We start from the raw sequence: 20,311 nt of genomic DNA, 5'->3' as shown, positions 1-20,311 counted from the left end.
AGTGGTTGAGCGTGTGCCTTCGGCTCAGGTCGTGATCCCGGGTCCTGGGATGGAGTCCCGCATCGGGTTCCCCACGGGGAGCCTGCTTCTCCCTCTGCCTGTGTCTCTGCCTCTCTCTCTGTGTCTCTCATGAATAAATAAGATCTTAAAAAAAAAAAAAAAGAACATAGGAACATAGCTTATCTTCATCTGAAGAGTGAGGGGTGCTCACTGGCAGCTGCCCCTTTCATGAGCTTGCCCCATCTTTTGCTCCCACCCTGAGAGGTCTCATGTGCAGCAGGCCGAGTGTGTGGGTGTGCCCGAGCCCCATGGCTCTGTCGTGGCCATGGGTGTGGCCAGTGCCTGCTGGGGGTGCTTCCTGCTGCCTTCCTCCTCCGGCCGTGCCTGGTGCTGCTGCCAGGTTGCTGCCCACGGACTTGCTGGGAACCAGGAAGGGAACTGTGTGGGAACCAGCCTGTCGCACCAAGCCTGGCTGGCTGTTTCCAGGGGCAGATGTTGGCGGCAGACAAGTCCGGTGCATTTTCAGCCCTCGGTCCTGAGACGGGCCTTCTTCCTGTCCTCCTCACCCCTCCGTGGGAAGCTTTGTCTGCGCAGGACCGTGTGCCTTACGGCTGCCAGGCTCGTCCACGCAGGCGTGTTCTCTCTGCTTCCAGTGCTTGCTGGAGAGAGTTATCGCTGGAGGTGGTTTAAGCTGATTCTTCACGGGATACGGCCACATTGGCTATAAATAAAGGGTCATTTCTCCTTGGTTCTCAACCCTGATGGGTGTCTCAGTCACTCCAGCCACCGTGACAAAGTAGCACAGACCAGGCGACCGAACAACAGAATTCATTTCCTTATGGTCCTGAGGCTGAAAGTCTAAGATCAGGGAGCCCGGGGAGGGGGGGGGGGGGCGGTGCTGGCCTTCTCCTGAGGCCTCCCTCCTTGGCCTGCAGATGTGCCTCCCCTGTGCCACCAGGCAGGGGGTGAGGCCAGGGGGTGAGGCCGTGGGGTGGGGGGGTCACTCCACTGTCCCCCCCAGCAGCCTGGAGCTCTGGCTCCAGCTCTGCTGACCTGGGTCCTATGGGGCTCACAGCTGCGCCCAGGGCCGGGCAGGGGTGGGACTTGGGCGGGCTGGCCCTGGCCAGGCCCTGGTGAAATGCACTATATAAATGTAAATTTCCCTCCGAGTCGCGCTCACTCATTCAACAAGCTATCAGCGCGGCGCTGTCAGCCCAATTCTTCACACTTGTCCCTGTTCTCTGTCTGGGGCAATCCTGTTTCCCTGGGCCGTGGCGGGTTGGCAGCTGCAAAAGTTCAGCGTTGTATATGCAGACAGGCACACCTGACAGGCCCTCTGTGGACAGGCAGGGGCCCAGGCTGGGCCAGTCTTGGGGCCAGACCTGGGGATGGATGGACTGGGCACCTGGACTGCAGGTAGATCGGCTCCTGCTACTGCCTGCTTTCCTAGGGGGTGGGCTCTGGGCAGAGCAGGTGCAGGAGGGGAGGAAGGAGTGCTTCTCTCCCTCCCTTCACCCTCCAGACCTAGGCCTCACCCTGAGATGGCACTGGGGCTTCAAGGTCTTCCTCTGACCCCACTTGGTTGGGGGAGCAGGTCCTGGGAGCACCATGAGGTCCAGCAGGACATGTTCCTCTAGGCGGCTCCCTGCCCCCATTGGTCAGGAACAGGGAGGGTAGCACATAGGGCCCATTTTACAGGTGGGAAAAGTGAGGCCTCCCTCAGGGCTCATAGCAGAGCTTAGGCTCAGAGCCAGCCCTGGCCTGGATCCTCGTCCCCTGGAGGAGGAGATGGGAAGGCAGGTTAACAGTGTCAAGGATCTGGGGGCAAACAGTGGGAGGGCTGTGACCGTGCTCAGGACCAGAGCCACCTGCCCAGGCCCCTTGTCCCTGCGTTCTGCATTTCTGTGGCCTTCATGGCTCCTACCTGGTCTCCCCTGCTGTTTACTGCCCACACTTGGCCGGCAGGGAGCCCTTGATCTTGGCACCTGCACACTCCCCCACGTCCATGCAAGGGGCAGGAAGAGGGCTCAGGCCTTCCCAGGGCTGGGGGTACCTCCAGCTGTCCACCTGCTGCCCCACTCAGGGAGCGCAGGCATGTGACCGGGAAGGCAGGACAGCCCCAGGGTGGGGGGGCAGTGTCACTTTATAAAACAGTTTTATCCGAGTATAACTGATGTACAACAACTCCACATTGTGAAAGTGTGTAATTTGTTAGGTCTCGACAGGTGTGTATGCCAAGGACCTGGATATCAAACATACCCACCCCCCAAAGCCGTCTCTGCCGCTCCCAACCCTACCTTCCTCACCCCATTCTGGTGACCACAGATCCTTTTGTCACCACCAATTCCTTTTATCCTTCTAGAATTTTCTATGAATGTACCTTTTTTCTCTGGCTCCTGCCCAGCGTTGTCTTGAGATGCCACTGGGGTGCCATGTATGACAATAGGGTGTCCCTCCTGCTGCTGAGGGGCAGCTCCCAGTGTGCGTGGGCTGCTGTGAGCCCCCATCCGCTCAGCTGCTCATGGACATTGGGCAGGTTCCAGTTTGTGCTGCTGCAGAGGAAGCCGCTGCAGACACTCGAGTGCAGGTCTGCACGTGGACGCACGCCTGCATTTCTCTGGCAAGCGACTCAGGGTGTCAGAGCTGGTGGCTGCTGGTGCATCTTTAAACTTTTTAAGAGAGGCCAGGTCGTTTCTGACCCAAGGCGGCTTTCAGCTCCAGCTGCAGGGGAGCCCCTCCTGCCAGCACCCTGGGCCTCCTGGCTCTTCAGCTGTAGCCCATCCTGGCGGTGGCGACTGTGGCGCTAATGTGCATTTCCTGAGGAACTGCGAGTAGAGCGTCTTTTCATGTGCTCATTTGCCATCCTCTTCTTCGGTAAAAAAAAAAAAAAATGTCTGCTCAAATCTTTTGCTCGTTTTTAATTGGGTTGTTTGTCTTCTTAGCATTAAGTTGTAAGAGATCTTTTTTCCCCTGTTTTTAAAAATTGAGATATAATTCATGTAACATAAAATTCACCATTTGAAAGTGTACAATCCTGTGGTTTTTTAAAGTGTATTCACAAGGTGGTACAGCTATCAGCAGTACCTGCTTCCAGGACACTTTCATCACCCCAAAGGGAAACCTGTCCCCACTGGCAGTCACACACCCCCAGCTTGGCACCTGCTCAGGTGTCCACCCCGCCAATGGGTCTGCGGTTCTAACATCCATACAGTGGATGGACTGCCCTGCCTGTCTTCCTCGCCACCCCAGCGTGTGAGTGTCCTGGGGGTCCAGACCTTGGGGCTGGGGTGTGGCCTTGTTCCCACCTCCTGCTTCTGCTGGGAAAACGTTTGCCTGGAGCAAACACAGGGGCACGAGCCCACTCACAAGGTAGTTATGGAGGACAGTCAGTAGGGCTGATGCTGCAGAAAGGAGCTTTGAGAGTGGGGAGAGTGGGGAGGGGGATGTGGATGGAGGAGGAGGGGACTGGGGGAGGGGAAGGGTGGTAGGGGGAAGGGAGGGTGAGATGGGAGATGCCAGGGGTGGGGGGAAGGAGGGAGTAAAGTGAGGGGGAGGGGTGGTGCACTGCTGCTCCAAACCCGGGGAACAAGGCACAGTCCTCCCTCCCAGAGCAGAGTCTGATGGCTTCCACCTGGAGAAGCCCAGAGGGGTGTCAGGGGCTTCTCTGCAGGGCACAGACCCCCCTACACACACAGGCAGCATTCCCACTAGGCTCCTGCCAGAGCAGGGATTTGCCCACCCTGGGGCCTGATTTATAGGGTGTCTTGCTCCAGGTCGTTTGCTTTTTCCAAAGGCTGCAGAAATCTAATTGCTCTTTGAAGGGGAGAAAATGCTCTAAATAAAGCAGTTAATTGCAAGCACGCAGCTTCTCTAATGGGCAGCGTCATCAGCCTTGAGGTGAGCACACGTGTGGAGTCCTGAGAAGGCCACCGCCCAGGCGGGAGGGCCCGGCAGCCTGGCGTAAAGAAAGTGCCGCAGCAGGCTGAGCAGCGGCAGGGTGACTCTGGGGTGCAGACCTCACCAGAGCGCCCCTCTGGCCAGCGGTTAATTGGAATAACAAAGTCGATACTCGTGGCTGCTGTGGGACACAATCTTCATTTGATCTCTCTCCTGGGCAGATTAATTAAGTGTTATCAATTAATGGCTCTGGTTAAAGGGGACACTGTGTGAGTCACTTTCACAGGCAATATCAGGCCTGCAGGGCCTGGTGGGGAGCCAGCATTACCTCGATGCCAGACTTACTCTCCCTGAGAAAGCAGGGGTCTGAGGGCAGCGCAGGGTGTGCTGTGCAGAGGGGAACCACCAAGGTGGGACCAGGGCTGGGCTTAGTGATGTGGGACAATGAAGGGGACCTTAGCACCCCCACACACAAACTGTCACTGGGTCACCTGACCCCTCATGCCATCCAGGGGGCTCTCCATGGGGATTAAATGCAGCTGGGTCCACTACCAGCCCCAGACCTCAAGCCTGGCCCATGGAGCCTAGGAATGGGCTTGCAGCCTGGGAGTCTAGCCCTTGGGAAGGACACACTCCTCCCCTCTAAACTGTAGACATCACTCATCGCTGAGGGCAGGAGAACCATCCCACAGAAGCAGGGATGTGAGTGAGGAGGGCCCTGATCACCCTGAGCTGCAGGGATCCTGAGAGGAGCCAGGTAGGGGCTTCCCACGGAGCAGGGCGAGGTTGGCTTGCTGAGGGCCTGGATGGTCCCACTTCTCCAGATCCCTGCCTCCCACCCCGCCCCCACCAGTCTCTTCTCTCACAGTGGCACTGTCACCTTCAGCATCATTAGGCATTGAACATGTTAGAACTGGGATGCTGTGATGATGATCTGCCGTGGGCACCACTGTGGGCTCAGGCTCTGTCTCCCAGCCCTGCCTGTGGAGACTGGAGCATGGCGGTGAGAAGTAGGGCTGCTGGAGCACAATCTCAGGGAAGCAGTGCTCAAGGACTCAAGGACCAGAGGATCGGGCTGGAGAGGAGTCCTCCCCTGACCACCCCCACCTTTCCCACTTCTCTTTGCTGGGCCCAGCTTTGGCCATTCCCTTCCCCTTTGGGCCAAAGAGTCCTTTAAGGAAGAGGGCTGGTGGCCCTGTCCTAGGGCTTGGAGGGGGACTCAGCATGCATTTGGAGTTACATGTGGCCTCCAGCCTCATCTTTGCCATCTATCAGCTAGTTAGCACTGACCTGTGGCTCCTATTCTCTCTGAGTCCCAGTGTTATCTTCAGGCATTATTCTGATTAAGAGAACAGATGTGCAAAGTGCTATGGACCAGGAGGAAGTGATGGTGATGATGGTGGTGATGGTGGTGATGGTGGTAATGGTGAGGATGATGGTAGTGATGATGAAGGTGATGGTGAGGATTGTGGTGATGATGGTGATAGTGATGATGGCGTGACGGTGATGGTGGATGAGAAGAACAAACATAGTGTTTCAGTTTCTGAAAGCCAGGACTCTGACAGGCTTAGCTGAGCAGTTCTGGCTCACAGTTTCTCACGAGGCTGCAAACTGTCAGCCAGGATTGTAGGCATCTCAAAGCTTGGTTGGAAGTGGGTTTGCTTCCAAGTTTACCCCAGGCTTTTGGCAGGCCTTGGATCCTCATTGACTCTTGGTACAACCGGGCAGCTGGCTTCCCCTAGAGCAAATGGCCAAAGAGAGATGGGGCAGGAAGAGAAGGGAGGGAGAGGATAAGCAACCAAGACAGAAGCCACTGTCGTTTTTATAACCTCATCTCAGCAGTGGCATTCTACTCCTTCTGTTACACCACTTGGAGACAGGTCACCAGGTCCAGCCCCATGGGGAGGGATCCCACAGGATGTGGTGCAAGGGCTAAGAAGGAGAAGCCAAGGGTATCTGCCCACTGTGGCCCCTCCAATCAGGAGGAAGGCATGTGAGGCCAGACAGTATCTGCGGATCCAGGACTTGTACCTTCCTTACAAAGAGGAATATTTTGCACCAGACACCTGGGTTCTTACGATTTGCCTCTTACTGCACAGGCCAGAGTTCCTCTGAAATGTTCTGGGAGTTGTGGACAATGACCTCTTCTCTTTTGACTCTGCATAAAACCAGAGCCAGGGTCTCCTGGCTGAAGGTCCCAGCTGCCCACTGGAAGAAGGAACAGCAGAGGCCCCGAGAATCCACAGGGCCAGCTCGTGGGTGCTCGACGTAGCAGTCCTGATGCCAGGTGCAATCTGTGCATTTGTGCAGTCCCTGTTCCCTGGGGGTGGCGGTGGGCACAGGCTGCTCCTGGGCACAGCCCGGAGCAGGGGCTGGTGGGGCCCAGTCCGTCAGGTCAGCCTGCCCTGGCTCCTCACTGGGACCAGCCCCCCGGGGATAAATTCTCCCCTAGCAACCTCCTGCGGCAGCCGGGTCTCTGAGGAATGAACACAGTATCCCATAATTTCCGAGGCGCTTGCCCGATGGGACAGTTTGTAATAAAATTGCTTCTAAAAACATATTTGCAAGTTGCCACCACATTTTTTAAGCAGAACAATCTCTCACGGTGGCTCTTCGTCTCCATGATTAAGTAGCCGACTTTCTTACATGTATTTTGTTATATGCGTTTTAACCAGGCTGAGAAAGCGCCTTCTCTGTAAGGGCCTCCCTTAAAAAACGCTGTTTTGATGTGTGATTTACGGGGTTATCTGATGAATCCCTCCCTGGAGCTGGTGACAGGCTCAGCCTGCGTGATAAGGTGAAGGATGGGGTGGCCTGCCTGGGCGGCTCCTCCCTGCCAGGAGCCAGGGGGCGGGGGCAGAAGAGCAGGCCACCTGGGGTGACTTTGTATCTCCACAAACCCTCCCGGATGGGGAGGCTGGGTGGAGTTCAGAGCGTGTGGGGATAAGATCCACTGTTTTTGGTGCCCACGTTGGCTTTCTCCCTTCTCTCGTCTCCCCAGCTTCTAGCCACCCATCAGGGAATCTGGACCTTGGCTAGGTGGGAGAGGAAGCCGGCATCTCCCATCCAGGGGGGACAGCACAGCTCAGTGCCATGCAGGCCTCGGATGGTGGCAACGGTCCTGGAGCAGGGCCAGAAGCAGATCCTTCCCCATCCATCAGGAAACCACGGCAAGTAGTGGCCAACAGAGCCAGGGGGTGTCGGGGCACCTTGGCCATGCAGAGGACTATCCTGGGCATCTGGCAGAGGTGCCCCCCACAGCTTCATGACTCAGTGGCCCTGAGGGCCAGTGGGCAATTGGGGTCCCTTGGGTGCAAGGCTACTCCCTCCAGAGCTTCAGCCAGGTCACAGGGACACCTACTGCTTATAATTGGGTCATTGATTTTTCCCTGTAGTTCAAGTGGCCATGACGAAACTTGTCTCCCTGCTGCACCTGCATGATGGGCTCCCAGACCCTCTCCCAGGGCTGCTGCATGTGCTGTGCACACTCCTTAAAGTCAGCCCCCAAGCCCTGGCCCGTTGTCAGGGATGACTCCAGGAACCGTTTCCCAGGAGGGATGTGAGTGCTCTGAGATCAATCCAGGTCCCCTGGTACAGATCATACACCAGGTGACACCAGCCGGGAGGTCATGCAGAGCTTCCTGAAGACCAGACATGGGAGGCTGCATTGCGGACGCTGAGCAGGCCAGTCCCCCAGGCCCCCCTGACCAGCCCTGCGGTCCTGCCTGATGGCCTGGGGCTAGCAGACAGCAAGATCAGCCTTCCCAGGCCGTGCACCTCATTCTATCTGTCTGGGAAGCGGTGGTCACCAGCCGCAGGTGAGGCATCTTTGCCTCTCTTCCTGCCTCCAGGTATGAGGGGCGGGGCTCCAGTTCTGCCTCCTTGCCCCTACCCCTCACCATCATCCAAGCCCCTGCCTGAGTGTGCACATCTGTGCATGCAGGCACATGCATCTGCTAGGGAGCAAGCGTGTACAGGCACCAGGAGTGTGTGCTTCTTCATACCAACAGACAGTGGGAGCTGCCAGGGCGGCCAAAGGCGAAAACCAGCCTAATGTCTGTTGGTGGATGAACGGACGAGCAAAATGTGGTGCCATGCACGCCGAAACTCATGCAGAGTTATGCAGACATGAAATGTCAGCACACGTGACAATGTGGACAAGCCAGAGAATGTGACGCTAAGTGGAATAGCCAGACACAGAGGGACGAGTGCCATGCAGTGTGTCCAGAAAAGGCAAATCTGTGGAAACAGAAGGTGAGTTAGTGGTGCTCAGATCCTGAGGAGGAGACACTGGGGGTGCCAGCTGGAGAGCATGACCATCTGAATGTACTGAAGAGACATTGAATCTCAGACTTTAAATGGTATGTGAGTTATCGCTCAACAAAGCTGTTTAAATGGAAAAGAATGAAATTTGGGGCTGAAAGAAACATTCAGGCAATAGCGTGGTGGGCCCTCAACCTGGAGCTGGATGAGTCCCCACCACCACCACCCACTCGGCCTGGGGCCTGGGCTCCAGCTCCCACATCCTGGTGGGCATCCAGCCCTCGGGTACCTCCTTGCCTGAGTCTACTGTGAAGCCCCAGGGGGCCAGGTCTGGGCTGGGGGCTGTGGCCTTCTCCGTGGAGTGTGGAGTCGGTAGGGCAAGTGGCAAGTAGCCAGCCCAGGGCATCCGTGGTACCTGTGAGGGGCCATGCAGGCAGAGACCTGGCTCTGCGCAAACTACAGCAGGGTGGGCTGGCCCCGGTAATCCCCAACCTGGCTCCAGACTCTGGCCCCCGGACTCGTGAGCCTCCCACATGGACCCCTCACTCCCCCTACTTGGTTGCAGGCCAGTGGGTCTACTCGAGTACCACCCGCCCCTGGGATGGCTATCCCTGCCCTTGCCCTCGCTGAGGGCTGCCAGCCGTGGGGCATGACCTCAGGTGAGGACAACCTGCCCCCTGGAAGGAGGTGTGGCTCTCCCCCACTCTGGAGGTCCGGAGCGGACAGCCTGGGAGCGATCTCTGAGGACAAGGGAGGGGAAGTCCATGCAGAGCCCACCCCAAACCCAAGACATGGATGAGGCTTCCAGACACAGAAGCGACGGGCACCCCAACCCCCGGCCTGGTGGGCCCCCTCCCCTGATGCCCTTGTCCTTGGGGTAGGAGTGGTTAGAGATATATTAATTATATTTCTTCCCCTAATGGGCTGCTTACTTTATGATGTGAGGACACAGAAGTAAATTTTAAAATCAATTATACAATTACATATGTAGTAATAGCAGAGTACACAGCTAATCTCCACTGGGTCAGGACTGCAACCTTCCAATAATGCAGGTTTCATTAGCGGAAAGGCTGTTATTGCCAAGAATTACAGAAATAATGGGAGTGGGTGTATTCAGCGAGAAGTAACAAATGAGGCTGCCCGTGAGATAAGACGCAGAGCCGGCTGCTCGCAGTGAGCCTGAGGACGCCGAGTCCCTCTGCGGGTCACCTGCCTCTGCCTCAGGAGCAGGAATTAATTTTAGAGGCTTTCTGGGGCCTGGCAGGTGGGGGCTTGTGCCCTGGGAGCTGCGGCCATGCCTATTGCGGGGCAAGGGGTGAAGGGTGGAGGGGGAGCCCCCAAGGCCGTGAGCCCCATGAATGAGTTCCTGCCCCGTTGTCCCCTCTCTCCACACCGGCTGACAGCTGCAAGCTGCTCGTCCCCTTGCTGGCAGCCCTGTACCACTGGGCATCTGGAAGCCTCACGGATCCCCAATGGCTACTTCTCACCACTACCGGGGTCGCCAGTACCGCGACTTCTCCCGCTTTGGCCCCAGTTTCTGATGGACAGAAAAGCAGATCCCCAGGGTGCTAGGAATGTGTGCAGAATAAGAATGAGCTGGTTCAGAGCAAGGGTTAGAGTGCTCTTCTCTGCCCTGTGCCGTGGCTGGAGCTGCTTGCCTGCACCTGCAGGCCCTAGAGATCAATTGTAGGGAGGGGGGATTGCCAAGAAGTGATACGTGTCAGGATGGAGAGCAGAGGCCAGAATGGCTGAAGGGGACAGCAGGAGGGACAGCTCCTCAGCATTTCTAGGGGTACCCCGGCCTAGGATGGCTGGCTCCTAGAAACTGAGGAGGGGTTTTTGCAAAGACACCCCCATTTCACCTGCAGGAGCAGAGCTTAACCATGTCATCTGTGCAGAGACAAAGTGAAACCCAAGGTCACAGCCCTCAGGGGTCACAGGGCTGGGCACCAGGGTCTGCCAAACTAGTCGGCCCTGTGCTGCTGGGGTTCGTGCAGGGGCAGGGAGGCCCAGGCCCGCCCCCACCCCCATGAAAGGCATAGGGTCCCTCAGCCGAGGGGTCACTCAGTTCTGGGAAGGTTTCCAGTGGCACACAGGGCCACATGTCAAAAGTGTAGAGCTATGTTTTCGCTGGTCTGTGGAGCTGGGGAGCACTAGCTCCACTGTCTCCTAGTGATGTGGGCCCCAAGGTACCCCTGTTATGGCCCTGCAGTACCCCTCAACAACACTGTCCTCTGCCCTCCATGCTGTGCGTGGCTCCCAGAGCTGGCCTGGGTCACAGGGGAGCAGCCATACAGCTGGCTGGGACAAGAGAGCTCCATGAATGAGAGGCACCACCAGCCCTTCACCAGGATCAGGGTCAGGCCCCACGTGTCACCGGGTCAGGGTCAGGGCCCATGTGTCACTGGGGTCAGGGTCAGGGCCCATGTGTCACTGGGTCAAGGTCAGGGCCCACGTGTCACTGGGGTCAGGGTCAGAGCCCATGTGTCACTGGGGTCAGGGTCAGGGCCCACGTGTCACCGGGTCAAGGTCAGGGCCCACGTGTCACTGGGGTCAGGGTCAGGCCCCACGTGTCATCAAGGTCAGGGACAGAGGCTGCAAGGTGACGGGGTAGGGGGGTAGTCATCATTTTGTCCCATCAATAGGGCTCTCAGTGTCACATCGCATGTCCCTGTCTGTGGTCCATCTTCAATGACACTATGCCAAGCCTGGATGCAGCCTGGATCCCTCTAGGGCCTAGGGAGTGACCAGACTCCCTATTCTGTACTCCTGGAGTGGGGCCTTCTAGAAGGCTCTGCCTGACTCACACTCAGCTTTATGACAGAGGGACCTGTGGGGAACTGGACAGCCGAGCGGTGTTTATGGTGAAATCGGGGCCGAGCAGGTGCCTGAGGGTGGGCAGGGTGGGAGGGGCAGGTCTGCCTACTGGCCCCGCACCCTGCATGCTGAGGGCTGGGAGGACAAGGCGGGGCGGCCAAGACCCCCATGCCTGGGTCCCATTTGGCAAAGCCGTTGTGGGTCTGGGACGCTGGACAAATCAAGATTTCATTCCCCTTGGGGGGGGGGGGGTCCACGGCAGGGTTGGGGCCCCTCTCTCTAGACCGTTCTATCCGTTCATTCCACGTGAGCACTGGGCTGCCGAAGGCCCGGCCCAGGCCAGGGGCGGTGCAGGTGGCGGCGCTGGTGGCCGGGGGACAGGACAGGACAGGATGGCCCAAGCGCTTTGAAGCCCAGAGTGATTGCCGCCGCGGATTACTGCGCATGCAAATGAGCGGTGCGACGCCGCGGGTCGGCCTTCTCCTTCTGTGCCTGCAAATAGACTCCGATAAGGGGATCTTTGTAATTACACGGAGCTACACTGGTCAATTCTGACTTTTAAATACCACAGGGCCCTAGAAAGGAGAAGAAAGCGCTGAACACATGTTCTTCTGGGCAAGAGCAGCGGCTCCTTTTGAATCGCGCCGGCTCGCCCGCAGCCCGGCCGGCCGCTGGCTGCCCGCCTCCTTTGTGAGCGCTATCGCTCCATCACGGCACGAGATCATTTCCAAATTAAATTTTATGGTCCATTACTTACCGCTCCGACACTGGTCTAATGGAATCTTAAATGGAACTGACTTGATCTGTGTGGGGCTGGCCTCTCAGTTAAGATGTTATTTGGTTCTAATTATCAGATAATGAACTCGGGAAATTTAATTTTTAATATTTGTATGTCAAAAGTCCATTGTGCTTTGCCTAGAGACTTTAAATTAAAAGTTAACACGGGTTCAACGCCAGTCCCAGAATGTGCTCTGGAGGGCTGAGGCCCCCCAAAGCCCCTACTGCGCACTGGTTTGCAGCAGAAAAGACCTCCCCAGGCTCCTACAGGGCTGCGTGAGGCCAAGGGTGCATGTGAGGTCAGGTGAGGCCGGCAAGGGTCGGGGCCCCAGGAGGCCAGCCCCCTGCGCCCCCCGCGCCCCCCATGGCCCCTGTCCCGCCAGCCACGGTGCTCAGTGATGAGTCACACACAGCCACAGCTGCAAGTGTCCCCACCCAAGCCCACAGCCACTGCTCCACAGCCCGCAGCTCCAGAGCTGGGATCGGTTCAACCTCTGCAGCCATACCTCCACCCTCCGCACCTCCCAAGGCCCCAAGGATGGCAGGGACAGAGGAAATGTAGAAGCCCCTTGTCCTGTGCTCCGTCTATCTGTGCTCCTGCATGTCCTGGATGGACATGACACGCAAACCCGGAGAAGGCAGGCTGCAAACGTTCTGTTCTGATACACGGTGGGACTGCCTCCTCTCACGCAGAGACGACCAGCATCCTGTCCTTGGTTGGCTGTAGCACCTTGTCCTGGCCAGCATAGTCATGTCCCTCGGCCTCCCTGTCCCTCCTCATGCCCCCAACGGGACACTCGGGGGCTCTGGAGTTGCTAGTGGGCCAGCCCCTCACCAAAAGCTTTGGGCCAGGGCACCTCGTGCAGGCTCAGACCCCAAGCTGGAAGCCCCCCAACTCTGCGCTTCCCGTGAGGAGCTGAAGTCTGGGGTGCTATTCAACCACTCCCAGCATGAGCCAGACACCGGCAGGGAGCTTCCTCTCTGCTCTGAGTGAGTCAAGGCCAAGAGTGGGGTGGGGCTCAGGGTGGTTCCACAGGAGACTGCCAGAAGGGCTTCCTGGAGGACCACAGCAGGGGACAGGAGGGAGGTGAGATTTGGCAATGGACAGAGCCGCAGATGGGGGCAGGGCACAGGATTGAAAGGGAGGATGAGGTTGGGTAGGAAGCTGGTGTAGGCTGTGTAAGGAGGCAGCAGGGCTGGACCCCAGGGGCCTGGGGCAGACAGGCCAGCCCATGTCTGTGGGAGCCCGTGGCGCCAGCGTCTGCCACTCAGCCCAGCAGCTGGCCCACCTGGAGGCACCTCTGCCCTGGTCACAAGGTCACCTGGAGTTGCAGTGGAGGGCGGTGTGGGCTGGGCATGGCTGGTGGCCCCATGATGGACGGCCAGCAGCCCTCCCAGCTGGACCCTGTGCAGCTCTCCCCGCCCTGGTCTGCAGTGAAAAATGACAGCCAGGCACCCTGTTCATCACCAGGTTGTCGTACCCAAGGGGTGGGGCTGGGAGTCTGTGCCTGAGCAATCTCTCAGCAGCCCCTCCGGCACCAGCTGTGTTGGGCTCGGCCCTACACAGGGCAGGGACGTTCTATCTGTCTGTGGTCCCAGTAGCCAGGGGACTGCACCCAAAACCTAGAGCATCAGAACCACGATGTCTTTTTCGCCCAAAACCTGCACCACGGGTGGTGCCCAGTGAGTGCTGGTCCCTGCTCCTCTTGCTGCCACGGAGTGGCTGGAGGCTGTGCCCAGAGTCCTGGAACCCCTTCGCACAGTGCTGGGGGTGGCTGCTGGGCCAGGGCCTCAAGTCACAAGCATACTCTCTTCACTCAGTGGGCGGGAGTGGGCTTCCTCCTGGTAGGCAGCCCCTCCCCTATCCTCCCAGCGCCACCCCCCTTCCCTGCTGCACCTCCCCCCCCAGCTGAGCTCTGCCCTCCACTGCCCCGCTGCTCTACTCAGGGGACTCTGGGAGCAGGTGCTTGGCCCACGTCCTTGCAGTAGACGCCTGAAGTCAGTTTTTAAACGGGCTTGGAGCCCCTGAAAGTGGGGGTCCCTGCGCACAGCCCCCTACCCCTGCACACCCCCCTGACTGTCCTGCCAGCAGAGAGACTGGTTCTGGCTGTCTGCCCTGACAGCAATCTGGCTGGCCCCCACCCACCCCATGCCTTTTGTAACCTAGAAGTATGATGTCCCCACTTTCTTTCTTTCTTTCTTTCTTTTTTTAATATTTCATTTATTTATTCATGACAGAGAGAGACAGAGAGGCAGAGACACAAGCAGGTTCCATGCAGGGAGCCCGACATGGGACTAGATCCCAGAACTCCAGGATCACACCCCAGGCAGAAGGCGGTGCTAAACCACTGGGCCACTGGGGCTGCCCAATGTCCCCACTTTCAGCCCTATTTTCAAATGTATGTTTCAACACAGACTTCTCTAATCACTGAAGTCAAGAGCAAAAGCATAACTCTTATCGTTTTGAGTAAGAGGCAGCCACGCTGCTAGATGACCAGGAGGCCCTGGGCTGACCTTCAGGTTGCCCTTCCTGCTCACACACTTGTAGGTCATGCAGATCTTGTAGTTCCTTCTGGCCCCGCGGATGGCAAGATTTTCTCCCTCTCAACATGGAAACCAGTACTGGGAGCCTCCCACCTGCACCAGCATCTGGAAGCTCTGTGCAGCCCACCTGCGGCCCCACCCATGGGTGACCACCTGCTCCCTGCCCGTTGCAGAATGCTGCCAGCCCTAAGACCCCAGGCCAGGTGTGACCCAGCCAAACCAGGGCCGAGTAGCCCCTCCCTCAGCCCGAGAGGACCAGAGCCCCTTCCTCTTATTTATTTTAAATATTTTCTTTACTTATTTGATGGAGGGAAAGAACACAAGCAGAGGGAACAGCAGAGGGAGAGGGAGAAGCAGATGCCCACTGAGCAGGGAGCCCTGCATGGGGCTCAGTCCCGGGACCTGAGCTCAATCATGACCTGAGCCGAAGGCAGACGCTTCACCAATGGAGCCCCCCAGGTGCCCTAGTTACTCCTTTTCAAAATCAATAAATCTTCATGTGAAATCTCCCTGTGTGACCCTGTGGGGTGTCTATCTCCCGGTTGGACTCAGACTACACCCTCTTCATGTTTGTTTTCATGGTTCTTTATTCTGGTGACATACACATACCATACAACTTAGCATCTTGACCCTGTGTATGTGTATATTTCAGTGACATTCAAGTACACTCACATTGTCGTAAGCCATTGCCATCCATCCCTAGAATCTGAAACTGTCCCCATCAAACACCAACCCCACTCCCCTCCCCCAGCCCCATCTTTATCGTTCCTATTTCTATGAATCTGAGTACAAGTAGAATGGCAAAGTATTTGTCTTTATGCAACTGACTCATTTCACTGAGCGTTGTGTCCTCTAGATTCATCCATATGGTGGGGGGTGGCAGGATTTCCTCCTTTTTAAGACTGAATAACATTCCATTGAATGAATGGACTGCCTTTTGCTTACCATTCATCCATTCATGAACACTTGGTTTGCTTCTGCAATTTAACTGTTGTGAATAATGCTGCTATGAACATGGGGGTGTGGGCATCCCTTCAGCCCTTGGTTTCAATTCTTCTGGACATACTCAGATGTGGAATAGCTGGGTTGTATGGTAATTCTCTGTTTAATTTTGTGAGGATCCTCCATACTGTTTCCACAGTGGCTACACCAGTTTGCACTCCCACCAACAGTGCGCAGGGTTCATTTCCCCACATCCTTGCCAACATGTGGTATTTTGGTGTTTTGTTTTGTTTGATAGTAGCCATCCTAATGGCTGGTGGTATCTGATTGTAGTTTTGATTTGCATTTCTCCAATGCTTAGTCGTGTGAGCATCTTTTCAAGGCTTCTTGGTCATCTGTAGACAGTCCTTGAAGAAACGCCTGTTCAAGTGTTTTGGTCATTTTTAATCAGGTTGTTTGTGTTTTTTTGTTGTGGAGTTTTAGGAGTTCTCTATATATTCTGGATATTAGTCTCTTATCAGGTAAATGATTTGCAAATCTCTTCTCTTGCTCTGCGAACTGCCTCTCCACTCTGTGGATTGTGCCCTTTGATGCACACAAGATTTTTTATTTTGATTAAGTCCAATGTATCTATTTTTTCTTGTATGTGCTTTTGATGTTGTATCAAAGAAATCATTGCCAAATCCAAAGTCATGAAGTTTTCCCCCTATGTTTACCTCTGACAGTTTTATAGTTTAGCTCTTGCTTTAGGTTTTTGATCTATTTTGAGGGTTTTTTTGTGTATGGTGTAAGATAGGGTAGGGCTCCGATGTCATTCTTTTGCATGGGGATATGCAGTTTCCCCAACACTGTTTGTTGGAAGATGGTCTTTTCCTTTTCCCTAGCTAAAAGTCATTTGACCATAAGAGGGTTTATATCTAGGCTCCCTATTCCATTCCTTTTGTCCTTCTGTATGTCTCTACACCAGAACCATACTATTTTGATAGTGTAGCTTTGTAGTCAGTTTTGAATTTAGGAACTCTGAATCTTCCTGCCTTGTTCTTCCTTCTCAAGATTGTTTTGACTATTGAGAGTCCACATAAATTTCAGGATGGATTTTTCTATTTCTACCAAATGCCTTGTTGATATTTTGATAGAGACTGCACTTTATCTGCAGATTGCTTTTGGTAGTATTATCATCTTAACAATATTGCATCTGCCAATCCATGAACATGGGATGTCTTTCCAATATGTCTTTGTTAATTTCTTTCAGCAGTGCTTTGTTATTTCCAATGTATAAAACTTTCACTTCCTTGGTTAAGATTATTCCTAAATATTTTATTCATGTTGATGTTATTATAAATGAGATTGTTTTCTTAATTTCTTTTTTGGATTCTTTGTTGATGCATTAAAATCTTCATGACTTTTCACATGCTTTAAAATCTAGTTTAGTACACATGCAGAAAAGCACATAGAATGTGAGTTTACCACCCAATTGTCACAAAATGAAATTTGTGTGTCCCCCTCCAGGTCAAGAAAAAACAATATCACCAGCCCACCTGGGCCACCCCCCCCCCCAAGCATTTCTGTTCTCCTCATAGGTACCCAGTAGCCTCATTTTTTCGATTGTCCTAAATTGTTTATTAGGTAAGAATTTTACAAACATTATTTATATTAGCAGTAATGGTGGAGCTGGAGAGTATTACATCTTCTCCATGCTGCATGGCAAGAACCACCAATAGTGTGGTGGAACTCATGGCCTGTAGATGTCAGCCCTCGCATCTCCCTGTGCTTGTGACTGGTTTGGCGATCCACTGGGTGTCAAGATTTCTTTGATGGCTTTATGGAATGGATCAATGAGGATTACCTCAAAGATTCTTCACCAACCCAGTAAGAATTCAAGACTCTCAGAGCCACACAGTGGCATCCAGCTCCCTCCTCTGCAACAGACTATAGATTTTGGGCAAACTTAAACTGGCTAACCCAATGATGGATAGGTTTGCTGTAAGTAGCACCCTTAGGAACCAGGTGTTTGCAACAAACATGAATCCAATATATGACATAACCTTGCTTGGTCTTGTACCCAAGTCTGTGTGCTCTATTGGGCAGGTTGGGCAGGGGCCTTGTGAAGCCCAGAGAGCTGGTGGTACTGCCAACAGTGCATCCTGAGAAGAAAGAGCATTACATTGAACTGCTTTTTCCTCCATAGCTCCTAGGTGTACTTGTAAGCATCCATCTTGGCTTACTTTGAGCTGATGGCTGCCACTGGAAGGAAGGGCCCATATCCTGATTCCTAACTCCACAAATTCATTTTGCCTGTTTGGAACTTCACATAGAAGAATCATGCAGTGAGTGTCTTTTTGTGTCTGGCTGCTTTGATCAACATTGTGTTCAGGAAACTCATTCATGGTGCTCTAAGTAGCAGTAGGCTATTCATCTCATTTGTAGAATATTTCATTGTGTGGATATACAACATTCCACTGTTGGTGACCATCTGGGTATTTGCTAGTTTGGTGCTGTTCCAAATAGCACTGCTAATAACATTCTTGTACATATCTTTTGGTGAACATATGTGTGTGTTTCTGTTGGGGGTTGCACCTGAGGGGGGAATTTCGAGGAGTGCCATATGTTTAGCTTTTGTGAATATTGCCAAATCATTTTCCAGCATGCCTATACCAATTCACACAGAGACTAGCCGTGTGTGGGAATCCTGGCTTCCCCCAAGTGGTGACTGGAGCCAGCTCACAGAGGCTCACAAGAGCTCCTTGCACACATCTTTCTCAGCTCTGCCCATAGCAACATGAAGCAGCACCTTGCCATCAGCCACGTGAGAACTATTTACATCACTGAAATTAGCTAGCACTGCAAGTCAGGGCTCCCTCCACTCTGGAAAGGAGTTGTTGAACATTGACCAGCATGTCTCTGCTCCAATCCTTGCCACTAGTGTTTCCTGTCTTTCTGTGTAGCCACCCGAAGGGTGTGTAGTGCTATCTCATGAGGCTTTAATATACCATTCCCACTCACAGATGACCCATTGAGCACTTTTTGTGGGTTTAGTCATCATGTCTACTTTTGTGAAGTGCCTATTCAAGTTTTCTCGTAGGCTTGTAACAATTTTTTATGTGTTGGATTATACAGCTATTTGATGATGACATGTGTCCAAATATCTTCTCCTGCAGTCTGAGTGGTGTTTTTGATGAATAAAAGCTTTGAATTTCTAAAAATTGTTTACAATTAGTACATTATATTGCACTATTTAAGAGACATTTTCTTATCCTGAGACCATGAAGATTTTTTTGCATGGGGTCAATTTTAGCTTTTTCCATATAGATATCAGTTTATGGAGGACCCAGGACCTATTAAAAAATATCATTAAAAATATGACTAGTTTTAAGTATTTTTATTATTATTAATTTCACCTGGGATGAAAAATTTGCTTCTTCTCTGTCATATATATATACATATATATATATATTTTGCCCTCCTTCTCTAAGTCATTTGAGAGTAAGTTGCAGACATGTTGTCCTTCTAAATACTTCAGTGGTCCTTCCTAAAAATAAGGACATTCTCTTAACCACAATATAATCATCAAAGTCAGGAAATTAACATAATAAAATATCATCTAACCTACAGATATTCAAATCTGGTCACTTGCCTCACTAACGTTCATTATGTGTGGGTGTGTTTATATATACATACACACACACAGCTCCTAGACCGTGTACCACGGGGCCCAGAGGCCACTCCACCCCAGCAGCACCGGGCACCCCCGGCACTCAGACTGTGGGCTCTAAACCCTGCCTGGGAGCTGGAGAAGGGGCAGCTTCCAGGGCTCAGCAGGAAAGTCAAAGAAAAATAAGAAGCCATAAACAGCTACAACAGCGAGTGAGAACTCTTTCAGTTTACAAAAAATCGTGATTAGCAACAAAAAGTCAGGGAGCCCTGTTTTGAGGGGTTCCTGGTCCTCAGGCACTCAAGTTCCACAACTATGTTTTGTGGCCCTTGCCATGTGCCCTTGACACTCTCTGTCCTGGACCTGGACGTTGCTGTCAGGCAGGGCTGTGGTCCTGAGTCCTCACGCCGCTGACCATCCCTTTCCTCCCTTGAATGCTGGCTCCTGCCCTTGCTCCTTCTGTGTCGGGTTGTTTGTCTCTGCAGAGGTGTGGGGTGCCTGCTCTCCCACAGGTCTCCATGAAGAGCCCACCTCACCATGGCTTGGGGTCTGTGTCCTTGGTGGTTACTGCTTCTGAGATCTTATTTAAGAAATGGGGGGTGCCTGGTTGGCTCAGTCGGTTAAGCGTCTGGCTTTGGTTTTGCCTCAGCTCATGATCTCAGGGTTGGGAGATCAAGCCCCAATTCAAGTTGGGCTCCTTGTTCCGCCAAAAGTGTGCTTTTTCCCTCTGCCTCTCTCCGCCTCCCCCAACTCACATGATCACCATCTCTCTGTCTCTCTAAAAATAAATGAATAAATCTTAAAAAAAAAAAAAAAAAAAATGGAAGAAATCCTTTACTCCCTCTGGGCCACAGAGATCATCTCCCACATTTTCTTCTTTAATTCATATGAATATGACTCTGTGCTTTTCTCCCTGGCCTTAAAATCAACAAGTACAGCCACTGTCAATTGGGGTAACTCCTGGGAGGAAGTCAAGATGCCCCATACACTGCCTGTGGGTAGGAGGAAGGCACAGGTCACTACCACGACTGGTGAAAGCCCAATTTCCTGGGGAGAAGTGGGAAGTGGACCCAGGAGCCATTGGCTGCCTCTGTGTCAGGGTCCAAGTCCTGTTGTCCTCCAGGGGCCCCACCTAGCACAGAGGGGACCGAGGAGACCACAACCCCGGGCCCCTGCAGGGTGTATCTGTGTCAGCCCAGACCCCACCCCCGTCTCTGCTAAGTTTTGGGCAACAGGAAGCCCCACACTAGCTGTTTGTAACTCTCCTCAGGGAGCTCTGAGCCCAGCGAGTCAGATGGTGGGAAACGAAGTAGAGGAGCCTTGGATGTGGCTGGGGTGTTGGAAAGTTCGGGCAGGGCCAGGAGCAAGCTGGGGCACTTGCTGTCTCTCCCACCTGCACCACCTTCCCCCTCACCCCCC

At 53.9% G+C, this 20,311-nt stretch overlaps 1 pseudogene; it reads right to left on the bottom strand.

Moving 5' to 3' along the window:
* Positions 1–16,893: 16,893 nt before the first annotated feature.
* LOC112653959 (60S ribosomal protein L15-like) lies at positions 16,894–17,455 on the bottom strand (annotated as a pseudogene).
* Between the last annotated feature and the right edge of the window lie 2,856 nt (positions 17,456–20,311).

The sequence above is a fragment of the Canis lupus genome, chromosome 3 (assembly GCF_003254725.2).
Source record: "Canis lupus dingo isolate Sandy chromosome 3, ASM325472v2, whole genome shotgun sequence".
NCBI lineage: Eukaryota > Metazoa > Chordata > Mammalia > Carnivora > Canidae > Canis > Canis lupus.
Note: the sequence above shows the minus strand (reverse complement) of the source record. Positions and strands in the feature narration are given on the sequence as shown.